The sequence below is a fragment of the Dromaius novaehollandiae genome, chromosome 1, assembly GCF_036370855.1.
Source record: "Dromaius novaehollandiae isolate bDroNov1 chromosome 1, bDroNov1.hap1, whole genome shotgun sequence".
In the NCBI taxonomy this organism is placed as follows: Eukaryota; Metazoa; Chordata; class Aves; order Casuariiformes; family Dromaiidae; genus Dromaius; species Dromaius novaehollandiae.
The window spans coordinates 29721780-29742753 of record NC_088098.1 but is presented as its reverse complement, the minus strand read 5'-3'; the positions used below and the strand labels follow the sequence as shown (position 1 = coordinate 29742753).

The window sequence follows — 20974 nt, the reverse complement described above, 5'->3', positions numbered from 1 at the left end:
TAATTAACATCCTGAAGTAATCTTAACATGCTCTACAGTAGAGTACATTATAGTTCTCAAGCTATGAATTTGACAACAATATTTATTAGTTATTGTGCTCAATTTTAAAGCAATTAATGGCTGTCAAAGGAGGTGGGATCCAGCTCTGGTTTCATAGAAATCAGTGCAAAAACTGTCATTGACATCCCTGGGAGATGGGCAAGGATCATAATTCTATACAATCTTTTTATTAATAAAATTGTATAATTTGGTGATTTGAATTAATCTGGAAACATTTTAAAAAAGAATGTTGAATTTCAATATGAAATAATTTCTTAGTGTTTGCATAATCTCTTCTAATCTGTTGCAAATATACTTTAAAATGGAAATCTGCATTAATAATTTATCACAGTATGTTTTTCTTCCACTGTGCAAAACAGAGTTTTAGTTTTGTGTTTAACAGACACTAGAGTATCTTATTTAGTCATTAGCCAAATGATTAGTGGTGATTTGTTAATACTTATCTTTATTAGTGTAGGTACTTCATGTGCTGAGAGGCCAAGCATTCATACAGAATTACCTTTGAACTCAACATTTGTTTTCCTTTTAGATCTAAAATTTTCCACCATCTGTTCCTCCCGAGTGATGCAGCTTGCACTGCATTAATAGCTTACCTGTTGTAAGAATAGGATCCCAGTAAGTGCTGTTTTGTAAATGACATATATGGCTTAGTTGTGCAAAGATTTTTATGTTGTTTTGTATCTCAGTTGACATAGAAGTGATTTTAATCCTTCAAAATCAAGTTTAGAATCCAATCTAATGATGAAAGAGAGTGTTTATGGCCTCTTTTTTTATTCAATTCCAAATTCTAGAGGTATTCAGTAGTGGTTTTCAATTCATCTGTTTAGCCTTCACCAATGGGTGACTGACTAGTGCTGTGATAGTTTGGCATTAGATTAACGCTCTGCCTATCCTGTGCTTTTCTACAGTACTGTATGATCTCATATAGGGTACTGTTATTGTACTCATAAAGGGTACTCTTAATGGCTGGACATTGGGGTCAAGTGTGTCACATCTCTACTTATTCCCTTCTCTATAAGGACTGCAAGAACTAGATAAAACACCATCCATATTTTTGATAAAAACAGTGAGTAATATGTATGTGTCTAGACAGTGATGTCAAACTTCAGGAGAAACTGAAATGTGAGACTTCTCACATTTAGTAAAAGTTGCCATAATTCATTATGTGCTGTGTTTAGCTTCTAGCCTGCATGGCATAAATAAAATGCATGCAGAGAGTGAGTGGAAGAAAGGGAAATTTTGAACAGTTGCTTCATCTGGAACAACTCCTTGACCTTGTTCTATGCTGTCCCTGTCTCTGGGCCAGCCAGTTCAGAAATGAGTATAAAGATTGCTTAGAAAACTTTCTTCTCATTCCAGTGTAGCTCTGTCTAAACCATGTCAGAACTAAAAGCTGTAGTTCACTTATTATTCCAGTTTTTACACAGCCAGATAGTTTTCTCTGATTTTGGTCTCAAGCAGAAATAGATTCAGAAGAAGCGTAATTAACTAAGACTCAGACAGAATTCTTGGAGTCAAGAATCTGATCCAAGACGTAGAAGGACTGTGCTCTTTTATCAGTTGTCAGTTTCTTTTATTCGGCAATGAAGACCTCTGTTGGGTGACTGCTCTCTGTTGAGAATATAGTTATAGTTAAACTAATCATTTTAATGATAAATTTTGCTTAGAGTTTTTAAAGACATTTAGGAGATCAAATCAGTAGAAATTAGTCACATTTATTAAAGTAGCTACTTTAAACCAGTGTTCTTTTTGGAAATCTAATCAGCTACACACAGAAATACCAAGTATTTGACCTCTGTAAGTCTTTGAATTGCTCCCTTTAGGCCATCGTTGGCTGAAACGTAGAGGTCCATAATGCATGGCCACTTGAGGCAGTCCAACTGTGTGCAGAAAGGAAGGGAAGGTGATTAAAGTGACTCAGATATAAGTTATTCAATATAATGTTTCATCTGTCTTCCAAAGCAAAAAATAAAAGACTTTAATTTCTATTTCCTTATATGGGGTTAATCCTTTTATTTAAAGATCTGGGGGCCTGGAGTATTTCGAAAGTCTGTTTTGGGAGGAAAGGCTTTTGCTCCAGTACACCTTCTGTAGCTCTCTGAGTCTTTCAAACTTGTCAGTTTTTCTGGTGCTCGAGATTTTTGGTGACTGCCTTTTTCCAGGCTCTTGGTGGTTTTGGCCCTCTTTTGATCCCATGCTTGGCCTTGACAAAGCCAAGGAGCTAGTCACTCTTATCTTCATTCCTTTTAGGCTGTGAATCTGTGGCTATCTTATCTCTTACATGATTACCATTCCAGCTTGCTGCTTTAACAGCTTTAACCTTTAAAGGTTTTCCCTTTTACAGCCTCTTTTGATTTAAAGGGACAAAGTGTTAAAATGTTTATGTATAGACAATGTTCCCTGTCATTACACTGAGCACCTAAGTACCAACTAAAACCTGTCCTTGCTTTCCATATGAAATCTTAAGGTGAAGGGACTATGTATAAAACATGGTAAATTATCTCTTTATATGTATGCCTATGCCTTCTCAAAAGGGAAAGGCTTTGCTGAATATAATAAACTTCAGCTCAGATAGGCTGAAGACATGGGATTAAGATGCTAGGATATAGATAAATTAAACTTTTTCACTCCAAAGGATGTGTGTTCTCTTCAGTGGGTCCTGATAGTTTCAAAAGATTGCCTTTCTGTTTGCCATCCTATTACTTCTCTTTAAAGATACACACATAGGGATATTCAGCTCTCCTTCTAACCCATTTTTCATATTAGTTAAGTTATTCTTGGAAGGATTTTTCAATATTTCTCTTTGGTAATCAATATATGTTAGTTAAGAATACAAAATGAAATCTCTTTTGAAATTTTTAGTATCCAGGAACTACAGCTATATTTAAATAGTGCTTTTAAAGAAAGAAAACTTAGCTAGGGATAACTCTTGTTCCTTGCTGCTCTAGTTACAGTGAATTGCCACTCCTAAGAATTTATTTCATCTGCCCTTTAGAAACTGTTACTATTCTGCTAAAATGAAATGGACTGGTGACTGACGCGTTATGTCTAACCCTAGAAATGTTTTTTCATCTTGGAGAAGTCTAATTTCTTGCGCTAGTTATCTCTATAGATTTGAGGATAGAAGCCTTTTAATGATATATCTTGTAAATAATTTATTTCAGTGTTAGATTCATTTTACATAACATAAATTAAAAGAAAGAAGACATATCTTGTAAATGCAGAGTGGGGCTATTGCAAGGAAGGCTTTGTTTAAGATTTGAATCCCAATTTCTGGTTGGCGCTGTCTGCAGTATAACAGCTATGGGCTGTTATAGTGTTTATCTATGGCTATAGCAGCTGAGCATTACAAAGCTACAGGGCTACATACTCCTCTCTCACTGATTTCAGCAGTACTCCAAAAGGATGTGAGGTAGGTAAGACTCAAATTCTATAGGCTTATACCATTCAGGGACACTTTCTCACAGATACTATCCTTCCTCATCATCACACTAGTATGGCTTAGAAGCTCCTTTGTGCTGCGAGAGCTGTATTCCTTAATTTGATTACAGTCCTCCACTTACAAAGCATTTCTTCGAGGATTTTTTAAGAGTAAGTGTTGAGAATTAAAATTGTGCAATAGAAATAATGATCCTAGATGCATACATTTGTGGGACTACCTTATATTTCAAAAGAAGCAGCTTTTGATTTCTTTAGAGAATTAGCTAAGTACAGGTTAAATGTAATTCCATGCCTTTGATGTAATACACCTTACAAAGGCTGCTGGATAGGAATTCAGAGAGTGATAAAGTAATGATTGCAAGACATTAAGATACAGGATCTTTCTACCTTCAGTGCAAACTGCCTACTACTGTTTTAGAACAGTGAGCTTGCTATATTTAGGAATAGTTTTAATTCCATTTCAAGAAAACTTTTTTTTACATGAAGAAAGTGTTGGTTTGATTAACATTTTGGTCTGTTCCAAAAATAAACAATGAAAATAAGTTTATTTTTTGAATAGTTCTTCTTTATTTCCATATTCCAGGTGGATACCTCGTTATACATTTTTGTAGTTGTGAACTCCCATTAGTTGTGCAGCATGAGAGAGGAGGTAAATTATTTATGGCTCAAACATACAATTATTAAATGTATGATTTTAGTTCAGGTTCAGAATCTTTGATCCTTTGAATGAGTTCAGCAACTTTATTATGCATGATATCTGAGCAAAGGCTCTGAAGTTTTAAAGGGAATATGGCTGGGAAACATACCCTTTTACTTGTAAATTGAATTCATTTGATTGGGAGGTTATTGGCAGACTCTGACAATGATCTTTCTAGAATGTAGCTTGCTCCTTTTCCCCTCTTAGTTATACACAAGCTTCCAAGTGAGTTTCCTTTTACTGAGAACTGAATCATGCTCTCCTGTTCAGCCCAAAAGGAATGGAGTGGGTTTACACACAGTCCATGCATCTTGAAGGCTCTGAATGATGTCCTTATTTCTAAACTGGTATAAATCAATTCTAAATAATACTGGTGTCATATTCTTAATATAAATTAAATAAATTAATTAATTTATAAATAAATTATAAATTAAACACTCCTAAATAAACACTCCTATATAAACATTCCTAAATTCAAATATTCTAGATCATTTTTCAGTTTGACATATCTAAGTACACTACCTCATTCTTGATGTATACATTGCTTATATTTATAGCATATTTATAAATTAAATAATGCTTGAGGTAAATTCATTCTTTGTATAGCTACTTACTTTAATGGAATTGCGCCACCAGTAATTTTGGCCAATATATCTTGGATATTTTTCTTTTAGACTACCTGTGTTTCATTTGTGAAGGGACTGAGGCAATGATCCAAAACTTCATGAAAGAATGAATAAATTACAAGCTAAAAAAGTATGGAAACCACATGTCACATTGTATAATGTCAAGAAAAAATTCTGTAGCATTGTCACAGCTGGCTAAGAGCACTTTGTTCTAATACAATTTTTTATTTTATCCCTTCCTTCTTTCTAGAGTGCATTATTGTTTTTTTGTGCTTAGTGTATGCAGTGAAACTCATGGTTTGTTGTATTAATTTTTATTAATTATTTTTTGTCAGACTGGCTCAGGTGTTGTAATCTTAATGAGAAGAAGTTGCTTTTACTCAAAGCATGAAAAGGGAGACTGTACATTTTCAGATGTCAAAAGATTTTAAAACTTAGGTCCAGTGATGAGATTTAACAATTTTGTGATAGAATTTTTTTACGTATCAGTCTTTACTGAGTTCCAGGAACGTTGCTTTGTTACTTTTTAATATTAAGTTCTTTTTCTTTGAACAGCATTTCCCATATCTGGATGCTTTAGTATTCTTAGCCAAGCAATTGTCTGTTAACTGGCAAAAAGTTATATGGGAATATAATCAATCAACAGTTAATCACTTCAGCAGCTACATCTGGGTAAAACAAATTTTCAGATACATTGTGCATATACAGTCTAGCAAGGTTTCATAAGTAGAAGCAATGTAAAGTAACTATACTGTAGAATAAATAATATGTTAGCATCAAAATAGTACACAATTTTAAATATCATTTTACTTATGAATCCTTTATTCCTGACATATTTATCACACTTGAGTAGTTTTCAGGCAATAAAGAAGTGCTAAGTGCATCCCAGAATTACCTGACTATGAAAGCTTCATCTGATCCACTGAACAGCTTAACTGTAAGAGCAGGTTTAAGGACTTTGAGCTGTTAGCTGTTACCTTCCAGGTGAAATGCAGTACTTGACTGGCAAATAATTTGACACACAGTGGCAAGTCAGGAGACTTCTGATGCCAAAGCCCTGGTGTGGGACCTACTCAAAACATATAATGTGAATAGAAGTTTTGTTTTCCTTTTCCTTCTGCTGTTTAGCATGTGATAGCTTTTTACAACTCATTTAATATGCTTTTCTTAATGGAGGTTTTTTATCATGTCTTCATTCCAAGGATTGTATTTGACTAGTAACTGAATTTTCTCCTTTTTATCTCAGTTTCTTTTAAGATTTCAGTATTTATATCTTGGTTAAATGGTCATATCTATTTTTTTTCTCATACATTTCTATGCATCCTAAATTGTTGTTGCACTGTAGAAAATAAGTGTAAATTTCTTACCGTTCCTAGTACATGCATTCTTTTACTCTGTTGTATACCTTTCATTTTGTATCTTTTCTTCAAGGGTTTATGGAATGCGAAGAGTTACAATGGAGGAATAAAATAAACTATTCATATATGAGAAGACAATGCCTTACAGCTTCATATAGCGAGGAAAGTTAGTTTGTTTCAATTTTTGGATGATAGGAATTTGGATATATTTAGGGAATTGATTTTTCTTTTGATTCCCCAGCAACCCCAGCCTGTTTTTCAGTACTTACCAAACCGTTAGAGTTCTAGGTAGCCAAATAGCAAGGTTCTTGCTTATGCAGTTGACAGTACCTTGAAAGCTTTGTGTTTTATTAGGGTTTTCATTCTTGTATGAATGTGGATATCAAGCTAAATTTATTAGAGACATTTTAACCAAGTATATGAAAATTTGAAACATTTGCTTCCCATCCTTTCTAGTTCCTTTAGAAAGCAGATATACCTGGAACACAGGATTACTGAAATCTAAATTGTAACTGATTTTTTCCTAAAGCAGTTACAGTAATCATCAATATATATTCATGGCATACATGAAGCTAAATAGCTTACAGTGTGCATATCTTACCAGAGCGCACCTATCACAGGAGGCTGCTTTAAGTTGAAGGTAACAAGTATTGCCACAAAAGCAAACAGTTATGCCTTCATACCACCCTCAGTTTTATCTCAAAAAGCATTCAGTGTTTTAGGGGCATTCTGTAGCTAGGTCCGTAATCTGACCAGTTTTTCAAATAGCTGTTGTATAGCTTTATTGCTGAGCATTAACAGTTATGAGCATAGAGAAGTTAAGGTCCATCTTGAGGTTTTTACTTTCTGTTAGATTTCTTTGAAAAAATCTACATTTGGAATTTTATTCAAATTCTAATAAAAGAGGATTTCTACTCTCTAAAGTGAGTTAATTACAGTGCAGTGATTAACATCTGTTTTCTTAACATGGTCTGATGCTATATCTCTACTTCACATTTGTATTGAGAGTTCAGATATGATATATCTGGTTCTTTTCAAAGTCAAGACTCCTGAAGTGCTTGTCTTGAAATTTTGCCACATACCAGTTGTGAAGTCAGATAATAATTGTAGGATTTGTTTCTTGATTGCTTTAAAGCTTTTAAAAATCTTTTTTTAATTAAAGGGACCATCTAGTGGACAGACATAACCTAAGAATAGTGATTGTTCAGAAAGCTTTGCTAACAATTGTAAAACTATTAAAAGAGCTAAACACTGGCAACAAACTAGTCATGTCAATTGTCCTTTGTTATTACTCAAGAAATTAATTAGGTATTGCAGACAGAAGTTTCACTAACTGCAGAAATTAAGTTAAAAAAGAAGTCCTACAAAATCTTCAGTTTAAAAATGTTAGTCTTCTGAGTTCTTTGGAAGGGTCTGAACCTGTTTTTGTCCAGGTGTCTATGTGCAGTGATAGTATAGTCAAGATTTGACCCACAAAGAAGTAAATTATATTTCCTTTGCCTGAAATGTTGATAAAATAAAGATTTTTCCTTGCTCTTAGGATTTTTATCTGACCTCGTAAGTATTGTTCATGATTTCAAATTAACTTTAAGCATAAAATGGGAAGATCAGCTGCTCTTTTAAGTTATCTCTAGGTGTGAGAGATTCTTACTGATATTACTTACTGCCCTTTGGACACATAATGCAATATCCCCAAAGTAGCTTATTTTTCCAGCTTTTGAGATTTCTCTTTAGTTATTTTCTCTAGAAGAACTTTTCTATAATTCTGTCTTTGCACTAGTGGAAGAAATCTTTTTTTACTTCTAATGAATAGAAGTATATTTTTTAAGAATGGACATGCCAGTCCGCTTCCAGTGATGTTACTGCCACTGACTTCTGCAGGAGCAGGAGCAGCCCAAACTTGCATAAGTAAATATTTATTCATTTTCATTTTAATGCAAAAATCTTGCTATGTATGATAAAAGTGCCTTCATTCATTTTTCTAGTGTGTAAAAAGTATTTATATCTTTAAAGATAATCTTTTATATTAAAAGGGAATTCAGGATCAGTGAACTTGGTTTTCAAAACCATCTTCAGTCTTATACCTCTGCTTCTGCTGCTGCCTAATATCAAACTTCAGAATACCTCATTACCAATACAGCATGCTTATTTGATACCCCATTGGCTGAAATCTTAATATTAGCATATGCTGTTAATTTTTAAAAGCTTTGGATATGGGGAGTTCTTTTTCAGAGATAACTGGTAACATATGTCACTATCTAAATAATGTCATAAAACAGACTTGAAATAGTGGATTTCATTCAGAGAAATTCTGATGAAAATGAAAGAAAGTGCCTGTTTTCAAAATACAAAAAAGAATATTCTTTCTACTGTTCATCGAGTTTAGAGCAAATTTCTCCATTTTGGTGCTCTGTTTCCTGTATAGCTTGAAATAATAAATAAGTTATAATGTTATGTCTGTAATTTAATTTAATGATTGTGACTTGTGTCTGTGAAATACAGTTGTATTTTAACCCCTCTTTTGATGCATGTTGTGTGGCTTTGTGTTTATATTTAATGTGTGCTTTATTGATGAATCCTAATGTTTGAAATCCTTTTTAAAAAAAAAGGAACTAACCAGTTTTGCAGAAAGTGTTGTATCACAGTAGAGTGATCTTTATATTGCAGTGAACTTCATATGATATTTTAGTGACATTATTTTCACAGGGGAAACATTTAAAATTTCTTTCTGTAAAAGATTAAAGGTTGTTGTATTACGGAATTTGTAATGGTTCTTATACCTGAACAAAAAAAAATCATATAAACTTTGTTACTGATAAAGCAGCAGCTGATGCCATTGGACAGCTGGCTGTAGTTGGAGCATGATCTTTGATGATAAAACTTAAGAATACTACATATTGAACACCTTGTGCTGGAGCTATAATTTTATGGCCCAAACCTGCTCCCACTAAAGTCAGTGTTAAAAGTCATAGAAAACTGAGGATCATAGTACAATGCTCAACTCTTATCTTCTCAATGAGATAACAGTTTTTTACATTCCTAGAAGCACTAGTTTGCAGAACTCACAGACCCTTCGTTTAGAAAGCGGACAAGTCAGAGGGAAACATAGTCAAAGTCAAAAAAAATAATGAATGTCATTAAGGGGAAAAAAGCAGATGTTTCACTCCTGAATATATACAACCATCCATTGAAAATGAATATAAAGCTGCTGATGTGTTTATTTCTCTTTGAAGAGTTAGAACTTTCAGAAGAGCTGAACTCAGCTGGTAGGTCAGATCCATGTAAAACTCGTTCTGAGCTGGCTATATATGTGTGGCAGTTCTTAAAATCCCAATCACAGCTCATAAATACTGTCCCAAGTACTGGTTTTGAGCTTCAAATTTAAAAGTTATTAAACATACATTAAAGTATTGGTTTTGTCTAAAATTTATGGGTTATATACAAATGCACTTTGGTCACCGGGCATGGGTTAGGAAATAACCAAGATATTCCATAGCTCTCTATTATGAGAGTTCCTAGCCCTTTCTGTGAAAACTAGTAATTATGGGAGACAGGGCTACTCCACTTAGATCAGTATGTGTTGTAGCATGAACCTATCTATAACCCTTTTACTTCATTGAGAGCAGGATCAGACATGTGGATTTCCTGCTGAAATAGTCCTTCAGAAACTTGCATGTGTATTCACATTTATGCACGTGACTGTGTGTAATGTTGCAAAGACTGGTATGTAAGTAAATTAAAAAATGTACAGAAGAATGAGTCCAGTTGAAAACAAACTGGAAGACAACATACAAAGGTGGGTATAATACCGTATTTCTTATTAAAAATACACAAGTGAATAATTAATATTTAAGATTATTTGTATTATTTTTCACATTTCTTTAGTTGATCTTTAATTAAGTACTGTAGAAAAACAGAATTGTATTTTTGCATGCTTCTATAAAGTTTGAAGATTTTCTGACAATACTATAATGTTCCACTATATATTGCTTTGTATTTGCAGTTTTCTTTAAAGTCCAAATACAAAACCTTAGTTTTTCATTAAATGAAAAAATGTGAAGTGGTACTTTTTGTGGAGCAGATGGTGAGACACAACTAACTCTTGTGTTTGATATTGCTTTAATTTCTGAACTACTGTTTTGCTGCTGCTAACATGATTGAAAATGGCAATCACAGATTGCAGTTACTGGGATCCAGTGTTTCCTTGTGCTCATGTTTAGCTTTTTGTAAACTCAGTTAAAATCAATTCGTCTGCTGTTCTGAGACTGGATTACCTCTAATTGCTTTTGGTTTTGGTTAGTTGAAAGGACCCCATCTCTTCAGATAAACAAGGAAGATGTGTATAATTAATTTTTAAAAAGCATATAAACAAATCCTTTTGGTTGTGCAACCCTTTTTGGTTGTGCAAATGTAGTCCCTACATCAGAGGTCCTTCATCATGTTACAAATATGGTCTACCTTTTATTAGGAAGATCTGTGTCACTCCGAAATGGTGACCATTGCTTTTGAGTGAGAATGTAGATTATGTCATTCGCATGCCTCCATTCAGCTCTCCCAAGCTTGAGAAGAGGCAGGAGATTTTATTCCCTGCCATGCAATCTGTTATAGCCTGTCCTATTGTCAGAAGCAATAATGCATTCACTTTGGGTTGCTGTTTGTTTTTTCATGGAGGTTTGTGAGGAAAACTGCTGGATGGACACAAATACATCTATTGTTCTCCCTTTAGAAAATGAATCTGGAAATGTATTTGTTTATTGGAAACAAAAAGAGAAAAAAATGCATTTCTTTTGCTCTCACCTTTTTTCCATGAGGCCTCCTGTTTCCATTTCTGCCTACAGTCTTTTTTGATACTCATACTTTTTTTATCCCTTCTCTCCAGTCCTGCTGCTTTCACATAATTGCCTAAAGGTGTGTTACATGTATTACATGATTGTGGAGAAACGAAAGATGAGACTTGCAGAAGTTTAGCCAAGGCAGAAATTTGACATCTGCAATAGTGGAATGGTAAAAGTGCCTGTACCAAGTATTTTCTGGGAGGGCTCCCCAAGAAGGCAAGCAGATATACAAATTTATACTTGTAGATTCAAATTTTCAAAAGGGTTCAGTGAGGTTCTAGCTCTGCTCCTGTTTGCAGCTGATTTCAGAAGGAGAGGTAAGGCAGAATTGTTTGTTTTTTGAATTTCCCACTGTTCATATATTTTAAATTGTTGATTTGCCTCAGCCATCTGCCTCCATTGTACATATCATTCAACTGAAAGGTGGTAAATATTAAGTACATGTACCAGATGTGTTGTAGCAGGAATGCTGACTAAGCAGCATAGTTTGGTTTTTTTCCAGCAAATTAATAAACTAATCACCCCTCTCATTGTTTTAATATATATTCTCATTATTTACAGTAGCAACATTGCTTGAATGAGGGCTGATGGTGAAGTTCTTAGCAGAGGTACATGCAAACCCTTCAGTGATGCTTAAGCCCTGTCTTAAGACCTGCACATGGGATAGTAGAGCCTGCCTGCTAAATGGCTGTTGAAGGGAGGCAGAAATACTGTTTTTCTGGTACTCAGGTGGTAACCAGATGCCATGGATTCAAATGAAGAGCAAGTAAGGCAGGGAGAGTAACTATACAATTCAATTTTTCCTGTGATAGATGAAATAGAATCTATAAAGGAAGTGTTAAATGTTATACCAAATGTGATGTGTCATTACTGTTGAAGGAGAAGACATTAATCATCTACTCATGAAATAGTAACTGCTTTTTAAAATATTTTTTAAAATTAAATACATATGAAATACGTATTGCAACACAAAGTATTTTCAGTTACATTAAGGCTTGTTTTTGCTTCTCACTGGCAGAACCTTATGGATATTTAATGTCTGTTTTCTGTGTTAGCATGTTTGCTTCTGGTAAGTGGTTCTCCTGGAAGTTACTGTTGTGTCTAATAGTGAGTTTTTCTTCAAGAAAAGCTGAAACCTGGAAGAAAATAATATCGGGGGACAGGGCATGACATTTGAGTATGATTTAGGACTTTGACTCAATGATTCATGTTCGAGTCCAAAAAAGCAAAGTGTGTTATGGCCCTGAGAGGCCGTTCATATTTTCACAGTTCATATTTAGAACTGAACTATTTTCATTATTTTCTCTGGAGAATTTCTCTCTTTTTCTAGCCTTGCATTTTGCCTACGTTTTGTTCATCTGGTTTTCCTTTTCTCCTCTCCCACTGTGCCACAAAATCTTCCACTAGAAACACTCACAGTAAGATCTCCATAATCTTTGTGAAGTGGCTTTGCCACAGCATGGAATACAACGTAATCGTTCTGTGACACTTCGGATTATATTCTGGAAGAAAATGGGAAAATGGTATCCGCCTCCCTGTTTGTTATGTTGACTTATATTTGTCCAAAATTGGAATCAAATTTGGGTCCTTGTTATGAAACTTAGATAACAATATTGCATGTGCTCTGTTTTTCCTCTTTGAATTATATGATTGAGATTTTTAGGCTTTACAGTGAACTTTGATAAAAGAAACAGCAGCCTTCCATAAGTACTCAGTCCTCCGCAAATTCGTTATTTTTACCTGGCATCAGCAATTTTCACACTGCTTATAGCAGCAGAGTACTGGGGTCATCTTGAAACAGGTCAGATGCATTATTTTCCTTTTGAAAGATCACTTGATCAGAACTTTGTTTAGAAACAAAGTCTTGTTCTCCTTTCATGGGGAGAAACATCTGGTTAGAATAACGAAGTCACCTAAAAGATTTTTGAGGATGAGCATTGATACCTGACTTCATCCACTGGCTTTGAGGTCCACTTACTAAACATCACTTACTAAATCTCTACAGTAGAATTTTTCCTTACAAGTTGTAAACTGATATATTTCTTGAAGACTATTAATGAATATATTTCAAATTTTCAGAGAAGAAAAGAATGTTATTTGAAAATACAGGGAGAGTAATAATATATAAAGTGTACGATCAATCATTTACAGAAAAAGGTTTCTTCAAGACTTTTCCTGTAGTGAGGACACCTGAAGTAGCATCTGCAAAATGTAGCACTTTGGACACTGAATTAATGGTTGAGTATGCCCTTAAAAAAGACTTGGATATAAGTGAATATCCAACAGAAACTAAAGATATAGGTAGTGTAAAACTCTAACCATACAATTGTTTAAAAGAAAGTTACAGCAGTTATGGCTGTTTTGTTCTTGCAGGTTGTTGTTCTTGTGTTGTTGTAACAGCTAAAAGCCTGTTCAAGGATTCCATTGTACTAGGTGCTGTGTGGTGTAAGGTGTGCTGACTGGAAGAGCTTACAGTCTAATAGTGAGATATATGCAGACAGACTGGGAAGACGGGGCATGGTGAAGACTTACTCAGTATTGTGGTAGGTGGTGATCTGAACGTGGCAACAGCCTATTTTTCAAATGCTATGTAGTTCTTACGGCATAGGAATTTGCAGAATGGTGAAGTGTTTTTGGAGTGGTTTTGGAGATGAGTGCAGGAAGGTCCAAGGGGGAAGTATGAGGGAATGTCAAAGGTGTTTCTCTGAAAAGGTAGCAAGCAAACTTTGCACACAGGTATCACAAACCAGCTGAAGGTGGATGCACAGCTCTCAATAGCAATAGGCAGAGTGGGGAGAGGCCAATACATCCCTTAAAGACCAGCAGCTTATGTTTACACAACAAAGAAAGGTAACTGATGAAGGGATATCAAAAGACAGAAGACATGGGCAAAGTGGTAGTCATGAATACTGAACTGACATGGATACTGCAGAAGCATTCTGAGTGGCAATGAGCAATGTAAGGCTGCAGCTGACAGAAAAGGGAGAGGCTGCTGTAATCAGGATTTAAAATGACTTGAGCCTGGTCACCTTTTGGGACTAGATGGACTAGATGGAAAAGATCTTAAAATATTTTATTTCTAAACTGTTCAAGACTTTAAATGCTTTGGATGTAAAGCCAGGAAAGAGAGTCCTGAGTTAAAAAATGATGCCATGTTTTAGGCTGTGATGGGCAGAATGGTTGTGTTCATAGTGAAAAGCCATGGCAGGGCTTACAAAGAGCACCTCTTCTGTTTTGGCTGTGCTGAGCTTGAGGTAATGGGTAGTGCTTTGATGAGACATCAGAGGGATAAGTCAAATTAAAAGACTTATTGACAAATCTAGCTAGAATTAATACATGAAATCCTCTAATGATTGTTAAGTGGAATTTCAAGAGAGTTCTTGCTCTTGTTTTGATTTTTCTGACAGCTGCACAGTATATTGTTGTTCATCTGCTGTCGAGGCAGATTGCTGTTCTGCTTAGAGATTACCCCCACTAAGGCTATTGGCAGCTGCACAGGAGGAAGAAATTCAGGGCACATGGTGGCAGTTTTAAATATTGTCTAAAATTCCTTTGTAACATCAGCAGAGTTTGACTTGTGCAGACAAGAAATCAGCTTCCCTTCAAGATCTGTCCTGACAGTTCTGACTTTATTATATTGGAAGCTTTTTTTGTTTGTTTGTTTAATATGGATGTTTTTAAGGGGAATACATTAACACACATTCCTAGTAGATGGCATATAGATCTTCTCATCTCAGTTTTACCTTTCTGCTATCTACGTCAACTCTAAAATCTCTCTTTAATCCTTCTTATTGACTCTTCTTTCTTACTCTTCGTATGTATGCAAATCTACATATTTTCTCATTTATGTCCAAACACTAGACAGATATGATTCAACATACTTGGAAAATAATTATTCAAAACTTGGTCATTTTTCTGTTATTCTTCAGATGAAATTTGAAAAAAAAATATCCTAGAATGAAACAGACAAAGACTGCCTTTCTATGAAGTGTGCAGTACTCAATGCTGTCAGTAAAACTGTGGTTACTTACCGTGGATGGGTTGGATGACTTCAGAATGAAGAGTCACTGCTTGTTTTCACTGTTCTCAATTGCTGCATCTAGACCCACCTGCTAGGTGATACTGCAGTGCACCGAAGTCTCACATACCCACACTGGGATTGATCTGGAGCGCACTGGGATTCCTACCCACGATGTGCACAGGGGAAGCCGTGGAAACCAGTGTATGGAAGGAGGAAAGCTGTTGTGTGCTTGGTTCTCACCATGTTACACAGCCAGAGTACATAGGCAGATGAAAAATGTGGAAGTGCTGCTTGAGCAATCCTTAGAATGATTACAGCCTCCTTTTCTTGCTGAGTGGAGTGAAGTTAAAATATTCTAAGGTCAGATGATGATAATGGCTGCAGATGATGATACTCAGAGGAGACTATTATTCTCTGGCTTTCATTCCACTAGGCAGTGGCAGTTATTTTGCATGAGGGCAATCCTTTGTGATCTCCTGTGTTAATGAGAACAGCTGCTGAAAAAGAAATTTACAGTCATGAAGAATATGGAAACTGACCATTAACCCTACTTTTCTTTTTAAAAATCTATTATGTATTCTACTCCAAATTTACCAATTTTTGCATTACTTAGAAATGATTGAGATGAGATTGTTGAGGACAAAAATGGTCTTAAAAAATTGAAATAAGATTTTGAAATAGCAGTGTAAATAAGCTTAACTTGAAGTAGTGCTTTTACTTGAAAATTATCAGAACATCTATTCTGGATTCAAATAGTACTGTAATTCTAAACAAATGTGCTTTGCATATGAAAAATAATACAAATTGCTGCTTTTTGTACAAAGTTCAGCTCAACATTAATTAGAAAAACATGATTGTTTTCTGCAGAATCTAGCCATAAATAAGGTGTGAAGTATTACAACTGAAATATTAAGGTTTTGGAGAACACAGGTAGATACATACATCAGCTTGCATTCCAAATCAAGTAACAAAATTGATCAAGAAGTAATAACAGATTATAGAATGAAGAGAGTTACATATAATAGATTTGCTAACAAACACTGAAGGTTACAGTTGTGTATATTTATCCACAAAGACTATTGCTATTAAGAATATAGAGAAAATAAGCTGAAAAAATGATATAAACTGAAAAAGTAAACCACAAAATTAAATGAGTATTTAGGTTGTATACTAGAGAAACAACTGATAATAGTAAATATTGTAGTAAATGATAGAATTTATTGTAGCTTTGAATTTCCGCAAGGGTGTTGTGGAAGCTGCAGTACTTGGAAGGTAAGATAAAATTGAACATAGAAGTATACTTAAATGAATATTGATTATTGACAGGAAGATAAACTGGCCTAAAAAACATTTTGCCTTAAGATTTGCATGGTCAAGTTTTTCTTGCCTTGCAACATGTGCAATAGGGCTGAAGTCAAAGGGTGTGTATTGGGCATAAGAGAAACAGATTTGCTTTGGTTTGAAATACTATAGCATACCATAGCATACTTGATACTTCATATCAAGTAATTTCCTTCAGTTGTGTTGCTGCAGAATGCCCAGACACCTGGTACTGATAAAAGGATGTTTTCGGCTTGAAAGATCTTAGTCTAGGCATAATCCAACATTTAGCTATAGATAGATGGAAGGAAAACAAGATTAGCTACTAATTCACAGAGTGAGCATCCCCCAGTACTCTGCTGTTGTGTATTTTACTGACATCGCAGTAAAATAATTTCTTTTAATGCAGAAATTGCAGTTTGTGCAGTTGTTTGGAATCCCACACTTATGATATACTTCTCAAGGAACTGCTTCAAAGATTTTGTTAGCTATGGAGACTTGATCAAAGCCTAATTCTGGAAATTCTAGAAATATTTCCTAATACTGGAACATGTTGTTTCTTTAGTGCTAAAAAGTTTATACTTTTTGCACCAGTCAGTAACATGTTCTATTATCCAAAGCAGCAGAAGTCCTACGTATTTTATATAAAAAGTGTCATGTTTGGCTTTCATTTAGGAAAGTATAAATAGAGAGTACATTTCTGCTTTGAACATTTGGAATAAGTTCCATTATTAAATTCAGCAGAGGATGATTTCATTTTTAAAAGTTGTGTTTACCTGTAGTAATTGTTAAGCTTTTTTGTTAGCGAACCTCTTCATACTTTTTTATATCATAATGTAGAAATATTTTGTATGGCTGTTCACTTACAATTGTGTTCACACCTAGTTACCCAACAATTGTGTCAGTTCTGATACAATACATACCCATAAGGAAGACAGAAGTCTTCCTTAAACTGTAACTTGTAAAATATCTTAAATTATTTTTAGTTGGGGGGGGTATGTATGTATTCTTAAAGATATATTTGTATCTGTAGTAAAATTTTGTATTCTCTCAGGTACCATTTGGGGTTATTTTTAAAAAAAGACAGACAGCTGAACGTGCCAAGGCAAGAATGAAGCTAGACATTATCAACTTAAAACTACAATCATAAAATGGAGTTAATACAACACCAGCTTTTGACAGATATTTCATATTTTTTGTGAGTTAGCTACTGGGTAATAACCAGTACACTTTAGATGAAGGACCAGATCTGAGTATTGTGCCTGGTGTGTCTAGGCCAGTCACTAACCATACATGCAAAAGCCTTTTTTCCTTTACTCTTCTGAGGGAATTTCAGTCAAATTCATTTAGATAAAAAGGGCTTTATAGGTTCATATATATCATGTACACACACATTCATATATATATATATATACATATATATATATATATACACACACACACACACACACATACCTATATGTCACCCTTATATAGCATTCATGCATTTATGTGTGTTTGTGCATGTATATGCATGTTCATATATATACACTGATTAGGAAGAGCCAAGCTCCTATTTAGCCGCTGCTGAGGAGTCACAGCAGCCAGGAACAAGGTGAGCAGTATTGACAAACAGGGACACTTGCTTATTAATTCAGCAGATGTTGTTTGCAAACAAAGCAATATGTACATATATATACTTAAATATATCCCATCCCATGGCACAGATGATGGTTATTATCTAGACAAAATCAAATCCTCTAGTTCTGGCACAGCCATATGCTATTTTCTGCTATCCCTTACATACTACTTCTGAATAGGCAATGTTATCAACAGTAGGTCTACCTAGTGATGCACAGTCACCATAATCTTGTGGCAAAATCTGATAGTTTTGATCCAAGTCACAAAGGAATGAGGATAGCTGTCTTCTAACATTCCAGTCTTGAGGCCACCCACATAACTTCTTAGATAAATATCCCTAAAAGTCACAGCAATATTGTCCCTTACATTAGCTAGAATAGGATTTGTGGGGAGTACTTCATTTCAGAGACAGTAACAAATTTTCTCAACAACCTAGGTGTGAAAGCAGATGTCTGTAGAATTGTGAGCCATCTAGGCTTAGCAAAGAGTCAGAAGTGACTACAGGCAGGTCAAACAAATTCAAGGAGGAGTCAGTCTTGGACAGTTAAAGCCTTCATTTTTATATGTGCTAGTAGCTGCAACAGCTAAAAACTGACTTTTTCATCAGCACAGAGCTGGCAACTCATGCTGTGCAGTCTCATTATAGTAGAGCTTGAAGAGAAGAATATCCATATTTTAGATCTCTCTTTGCATAAAGCTTTGGAAAGAACAACAGTTCAATATCGTGATTACCTGTTTGACTTACAGAGATGTGATTGGAGCATGTGTTGCTGGGCTGTCTATACTGGTTTTGGTTTTTAGCTTTGTTATAGTACCTCATAGAATGCTTTGCAAATGGTCTTGAAAAGTCCAAACTTGTCTAGACTTAAAATGAAATGGAAATGGACTTGAAAAGTCTGGAGTATGGAGATTTACTCTGTGTCACTGATCTTGGGGCATCAGCTTTCAGAGTCATGAGATGTGCTGTGGACTGAAATTTGCAGTGTTTTTAGGATCATGTTTTTCTTGTATCTTAGTGAAGCATGGTGAGCATTACTTTCTCACCCTTCACGTTTTGATCACAAGAAGAGGGGTCAAACAGAGATTCAAGGAGTGCTATATTTTTTCATCCAAATCCATAGGCCAACAGACAATGAAGAATTTGCAGTAATTATTGAGATTATTTAGGAACTCAACAAGAGAGATTGTGGCTAAATGCTAAGATACTTTTTCTGACTACAAGCATGGTTAAACATCAGAAAAAGGGCATGTAAGGTAGGCTATGGTGTGCCTCTTATTGAAGAAGAGATTAACAAACTACTGTCAGGAATAGTCTGGATATAGCTGATCCAAATTTAGAGCCAAATGGTGGATTGGATGAACTCTTTGAGTCCTTCCTAGCCTAGCCTTCCTCCCTTTCATTGCTATAGCTGCAAAAGCAACTAGCTTCCTTAGAAATGTGGCAAAACAGATTTACATACTGCAGCTGCAAGAAGTAGATCTTAGTTTAATTAAATCAAGACATTTTCTCAACACCAGAGCAGTATGGTATGTGCCTGAACTTTTCAAATGAAGCTAAACTCAATGAATGACTTAAAAACTTTCAGTATAATGTCTGTAGTTAACATAGGTGTAACTTACATGTAAAAGTTACAAATAATATACCTACCTGTTAGAACTCAAGCCACTCTTTCTCAGGACTGATGGATTCTTTGGTCTTTTGTAATCATTGTCCTTTCTGATTGCCTGAGCTAATGGCACAAGTGTTTGTGCTTGTTTTAGTGAAGAGTTACTGACTTGGAAACAGGGAATGCAGTAGGACCTAATTTCAGAGGCTGTGTTGCTCCTTGACAGTTGTCTACCTATGAAAAGGGAAGGACAGCTTTGTGAATCGTTTTAGCTGAAAAAAATGCAAATGTTTCACGCACAAGCATCACAAGGACCCCTGGAGAGATGCATGTAACGAGAAGGAGGAAGGAACCAGAAAAGCTGTTTCTAATAGGACAAATCAGAAGTTGGAATAACTCTCAACTGAGCAGTGCTCAAAGGCATGTCTTGTGCATTAGTTGTCCCGATCTATTTCTAGCATTGTGTTAAAGGAGATCAGACTTTGGGGCAACCAGACATCATCAAAGTGCAGTTTATCGGACAACTCAAGCAGCAAAGGTTTTGAACCGTACAGGTTTATAATGATTCTGACTTATTATATCCATTTCTCATTTTTTAAATTGATCTTCCTGGCCAGTCACAGAAGTGCCCATCAAAAAGATAGAAAAGAAGAAAGGAACTTTTAACATTTGTAATCTTACACTTTTTCAGTACCACAGCACTGTTTTTGGTCACAACTATTAATATTTTATGTCCCTTTATAACTAATATGGATACAAGGAGGAACGGTTATATGGTTTCCATTTACTAGTCTGTTTTCCAGTCTCCTAAAGTCCTTTGAGCTAGAAGCTAAGCTACACAAAATGCTCCCTTGAAAGAAAAGTTTAAGAAAATTCAGAATAAAATCCCCCAGATAATACAAAGTCTTCAACCTTTAAATGGAATAATAACAGTAACAAAAAGAATCAAAAAGCGTTTACTAAACCTTTCTGTGAAACTCTGCATCTGTCAGCTGTTCAGAAAGAGCCTTAATTTGGTACTGATGATGGCATGCCTGTCTGTGAGTCAGTCTGTACACAGAAAGCACCAGGAGTTCTATCAGGCTGATCCTCATTGAATTTTATTACTATGAAAAAAAATGAACAGATGAATCCTAGTTACCAGGGTTATGGAATGACTTTGAACAAGAGTAATCAACTCCAGCTTTTCACTGTAGTTTTATGTTTTCAGAAGAACCTAACATATGGGAAAGATTACTGCAGCCTATGTTGAGACAAGTGCTAGAATTTCTGTGTAAAATGCTTACAGGATGTTTTTTCAACTTTTTTTTAAAAAAGTTTGTATTTCTTTTGAGATTTAAAGTTTTTAGGGAATTTTTTATACACATACCATCCCCAGAAAATATATGG

The 20974-nt window shown here is 35.0% G+C and overlaps 1 protein-coding gene and 1 long non-coding RNA gene across 11 annotated transcripts in view; one reads left to right on the top strand and one right to left on the bottom strand.

Annotated features, from left to right (window-relative positions):
• ADAMTS20 (ADAM metallopeptidase with thrombospondin type 1 motif 20) overlaps positions 1 to 20974 on the top strand; it is a 111678-nt gene that overhangs the window by 69773 nt on the left and 20931 nt on the right. The window lies entirely within an intron of this gene.
• Positions 1 to 20974, bottom strand: part of LOC112993790 (uncharacterized) — a 44223-nt gene that overhangs the window by 19795 nt on the left and 3454 nt on the right. For 2 of the 3 annotated variants that reach the window (XR_010388093.1, XR_003261782.2), the window contains exons 2-3: positions 19627 to 19819; positions 15049 to 15535 (exon numbers count right to left, since the gene is read on the bottom strand). This is a non-coding gene — a long non-coding RNA (uncharacterized LOC112993790). Of the gene's footprint in view, positions 1 to 10255; positions 12154 to 15048; positions 15536 to 19626; positions 19820 to 20974 lie in introns of those variants that run through there. The other variant, XR_010388092.1, reaches the window with a different exon arrangement.